A 5,107-nucleotide genomic window follows, 5' to 3' on the forward strand; every position below is an offset into this window, starting at 1 on the left:
ACCTCCCGCCCGCTCAGTGTGAGCAGGGAGCTGGGAGGCCCCATTTCCCGGCCTCCGCAGCCCAGAGGATCCGCGCCGCCGCCGACCCCTGTTGGGGGCCGGGCTACCCTGGGACTGCCCAGCTCCTGGGCCGGGTCGCCGCTTGACTGCCGAGATCTCGGGCATCTTCTGTCGCGCACCCTCCCTCCGCGGGGAGGGAAGGTGTTATTCCAGTTGTGGGAGAAATTAAATTGGACGGCTGCTCCTCTGACACGGGTGTCCGCGGCTCCTTCTGTTCCCGACGTCACACTCAGGGTTTCGGTCCCGGGAGAAGCACTCCCGGGAACGGTGTCAGGCCGATGGACGGCGTAGCATTTTTATGGATTTTTTTTTCTCTTTGCTCTTTTGACCTGAACTGAAGCGCGGGCTAACAGGAGCTAGCTAGGTGGGTCAGGGTTAATGCTTGACTAATATGGGGCATTATTCACACCCAGATTGTTGAGTTATACAGTTGCAGTCAGTCCTGGCTTCCTTTTTCTGTGGATATCCAGCCAGAAGAAGCCCCCTTCCTTTTCTTGGGGAGAAAAAGATTCAAGTGTTTGCAGTATTTTTTATACCGTGGGAGTTACAAATATCAGCTTTCTGAGACACGGCTGGGGGAAAGCTGTAGCCTAAATTTTAATTGTTTATAGCTTGTTTTCTTTTAATGACTCAGCATTTCTGCCACAAACAGAAAAACTGTAATTTAATTGACTAAAAGCAGTATGTAAGGATGACAGAATTGCTGTTAATTTTTATGTTATCACATTGAGAAGAGAATGTGGATGTAGTAGTGGAACTGAGAGATGGAGAGGAGGGTAGGGATGAGTAAGTTCTTAATCAGTGTTTAAAGAAATATTTTTTTCAAAATAATACTTTATTTGGTGATAATCTATATGAAAAGCTGCAGTTGTTGGAGAGTGCAAAATGTTGCAGGTAAAGTTAGTTGGCAGGAACTTCCAAGTATGCCACGGTTTGAAATTCTTGAAGTAAAACCCCGTTTCACCAATGTCATGCTCTGTTTAACAAATACAGAGGTGATGACCTAGTATACTTGTATAGAATAAGAATTTTGGAAAGTGTGATTCATATAGGAAGTTAGATCACTCACCTTGTGAATCACTGATATGGATCTTAACAGTGAAATAGAGGAAAACTAAGTTTGTTTCTGCTTGTTTAATTAGATGCCTTTACTTATTTTATAGGAAGTGTTAGGTTTGTTGCTGAATGGTTTTTGTCATAAAGTATGCTAAGAAAATGACAATTGAAATTTTGCAAAATGCTTTAATTACTAAGTGGATTGTTGTGATTTTGCCCATTTTTTTTTTTTTTTTCTTTTTGGACTAGATGTGGCAAGATAAATGAAGGGGTGTAGAAGCAAAATAAATGACCCTGGCAAGGAGAACTACCATCACTAAGGTATGAAAAAGTTAACTGAAAGAATTTGCATTATACAAAATAGTCTTTTGAGTGGAATGCCTTACCCATTTTGCCATTCTATCCTTAAAAATATAGAATGAGACTATACTGTTAATTAAGTTTTGTTACAGAAGAAAGTGTGTATTGAATTTGTGATTTATTTTTGGAATGGATTGATATTAAACTAGAAATAACTTTTTATTGCTGAAATGTAATTTGATCATTTTTGGCTTTTAAAATGTTGTTAAGCAAAATAACTTTGAATCACAGAGGTCTTGATACTTTTAACCATGTTTTTCTTTTCCTTTTTTTGGGAGGGGGGATTCAGCTTGTTTTATTTTTCACTCATGAAGACCTTCAATTAGTTATTTTTTTAAAGTAATACCAAACTTATCTAATTGGTCTTACTTACAAAATTTCTTTAATTCTTTGGCATCCTTTTTTACCTTTATGTATTTTTTTTGAGAATTTTAATATTTATTTATTTTTTTTAGTTTTCGGTGGACACAACATCTTTGTTTTGTATCCGGGCCGCACGCATGCCAGGCGAGCGTGCTACCGCTTGAGCCACATCCCCAGCCCCCCTTTATGTATTCTTATTTTCAGTATTCTCTAATGTTGCTTTTGATTTTTGTCCAGCTGAAAGTGACTTAAGAGTTTCAGTTCCTTTCGAATAGAGATTCCCTTTTGGAAAATCCCTTGTGGAAACCACCATAACTGACAGCCTTGGTGGGCAAATATGCAATTGAAATCTTCTTAGGTCAAAATTTAAGCATCTCAATAATGAAGGAAAAAAGAGATATGCAAAATATATTTGGCAATGTATCTCTTAAAAACAAATTATTACTAGAAATGAATTTAGCAAGAGGGAGGGAGCACTTTCTTGCAAAGCTCTATGAATTGTTTATCCTGGTCCTAGTGTAAAGAACACAGTTCATGGTGTAGAGGGAAAAAAATTCTTCTTGCAATGTGCTGGGAATGTTGATGAGGATCATTGAGAAGGAAGTAAAATTCTTGTCCTTAACATAGGAGCACTATCTATTGCACCTACAAAATAGAAATCATTTCATAGCCTTTTCCTTTTAGGTAGTCACTTTCTCTCTGGAGAATCTGAATAGAGGGATGATTCCATGACTAAAAAAAAAATGTAATATACTTTTCCAGTTTGCAAATAAAGATTAGGCTCTATGACCATCTTTCAAAACTGAGCTTTTAAAACTTTTAAAGGAAGGAATTGAGCAAAATTTACCTTGTGAGTAATCTACTTCATTCTTTTCTCCATTTTCCCTTCTAAGATAATAGATAGGATATCTTTGGAAGTGATTTTTTTTTTTTTTTTAGTGTTGCACTTTGCACTTCCACTTTTAAAAACTTGAAATAAATTAGGCTAGACTTAAAAGGAATGCGATACTAGGATAAAAACTGGGTTTATTGTATGCTATACTCTTTCATTTGTTCTATTATTTATTGATTTTGGTGGAGTTAGGGGAACCAAGAGAATTCTACTTCTTGGATAGTCTCTGATACTTGCTACATATGTATACATTTGTTTTACTCTAGTGATACACAAAGCAATAGGTAAAAGTAGAGATGGTTAGGAAGAGGGAAAATGGCATATATAGGATAATGCTGATTTCATGGGTTTAGTAGAACTTGTGGGGATTTTTAAAAATTGATAAAATATTTAAAAAGAAAATGTAAGTTTCCTTTCTGCCACAAACTCCTAGGTTTTCCTTACCCCTACCTCCTAATCCAAGCAAGCATTGCTAATGGTTATTGTGTGTCTTCTCAATTTTTTATTATATGTACACAAGCATATGTTTAGGAGAAATATCCTGTACCTTTCATTCTAACCCTTGATGTATCTTGGAACCCTCCCATACATATATATTTATATGATGAACGTATATATTCACCTCATTTTTTCTAAAGATTGGATGTCCTGCTTAGTGTAGATGGATCCTGATTTATTCATTTTCCATAATTTACCATTCCCTACTAACAGACATTTAGATTGTTTTTAGACTACTACAAGCACTACTATAATGAAAAACTTGTAAAACAAGTCTTGGCTCTAGTGTTTAAGTATGTATATATAGTGTATATTTGAATGTATGGGAGTTTGGGACTTAAGTTGTGAAAATTTAAAAATTTATTTAAATCCTATATTGGACTATATAGGCTTGTAGAAGAAAAGACTTCTTAATTACTTTGTATTCTCTACCCATTTTTTCATTAAAAAAACTGCAAATGTATTTTATAAGGTGATTTAAGACATATTAGAGTATCAGATGCTTAATTTCATTTGTTTCAATTAGAAACACGGTAGTTTGAAGACTGGTATTTTCACATACAAACCATTTATATTTGGTAATAGTTAAGCGGCTACATCTTCTTCAGTTGTTTCAGAATTTTATGTTTTATGTCAATTAATAACATTTTATGTACGCTGGACTTATTGCTGGGCTTGATAGCCCAAGCCTATAATCTGAGCCACTCTGGGAGCTGAGGCAGGAGGCTTGCAAGTTCAAGGTCAGTCTCAACAATTTAGGAAGACCCTGTCTCAAAACAAAATTTAAAATGGACTGGGAATGTAGCTCAGTAGTAGACCGCCCCTGGGTTCAAACACCAGTACTGAAAAAAAAAAAGTATATAGTCTGTTTAATTTTTTTGTACTGTTGAAGTCTGCTAATATTAATAGTTAATAATTATAATTATTAACAGTTAATATTAATAGTTAATAATTATAATTATTAATAATTATAATAGTTAATAATAAATAATAATTAATATTAATAGAGAAATAAATAGTTTGACTTCTTCCTTTACATTCTGCATCCTAATCTGTTTGTAATAAAAATACAAATAGATTCTGTGGAAGCTGGGCTCGGTGGCACATTGCCTGTAATCTCAGCAGCTTGGGAGGCTGAGGCAGGAGGATCACGAGTTCAAAGCCAATCTCAGCTAAGTGAGGTGCTCAACCACTCAGTGAGACCCTGTCTCTAAATAAAATACAAAATAGGGATGGGGAGATGTCTCAGTGGTTGAGTGCCCCTGAATTCAATCCCCAGTATCAAAAAACCCAAACCAAACCAAAACAAACAAAAAAACCAACTTCTTTGGAGCTTGGGATCTGAAAAATCTCTTTGTAATTCATAGTGTTTTTGATGGATTGATTTTTCACGGCAGGAAGAAGGTACAGATTCTTTTGTTGTGGTGGTGCTAGGAGTTGAACCTGGGGCTTCACACATGCTAGGCAAGTGTTCTACTACTGAGCTGCATCCCCAGACCTTCAGATTCAGTTTTTATTCTGCAAAGCGTTTGTAAGCAGAATAAGGGAGGTCCAGTTTTTAAATTTTGATTAACATAAAAGTTCACTAATCGCCAGGAGGAGGTTTAAGATCCTTTGTCCTCTTAAATGAGAGAGACTAGAGAAAAAAAGTTAAGTGCTGAGAAGTTCAAGTATGATGAAGTTGGAACTTGTGAGTGGCAGTTTCCCTGGCTGGTGCCCGGGATCTATTTTGAGGCCTTGTCAAAGCTCATCTGACAGAACCTACCACATATCTGTAATCTGGCCTGGCCCTGCTGCAAGTCAGGAAGGCTTGTGGTTTAGGAAAAGTGGCAACCACAGAAGAGGGGATTATAAAGGACATTTGTCTTCATAAGATTA

Source organism: Marmota marmota, unplaced genomic scaffold (genome assembly GCF_001458135.2).
Source record: "Marmota marmota marmota unplaced genomic scaffold, marMar, whole genome shotgun sequence".
Lineage (NCBI taxonomy): Eukaryota > Metazoa > Chordata > Mammalia > Rodentia > Sciuridae > Marmota > Marmota marmota.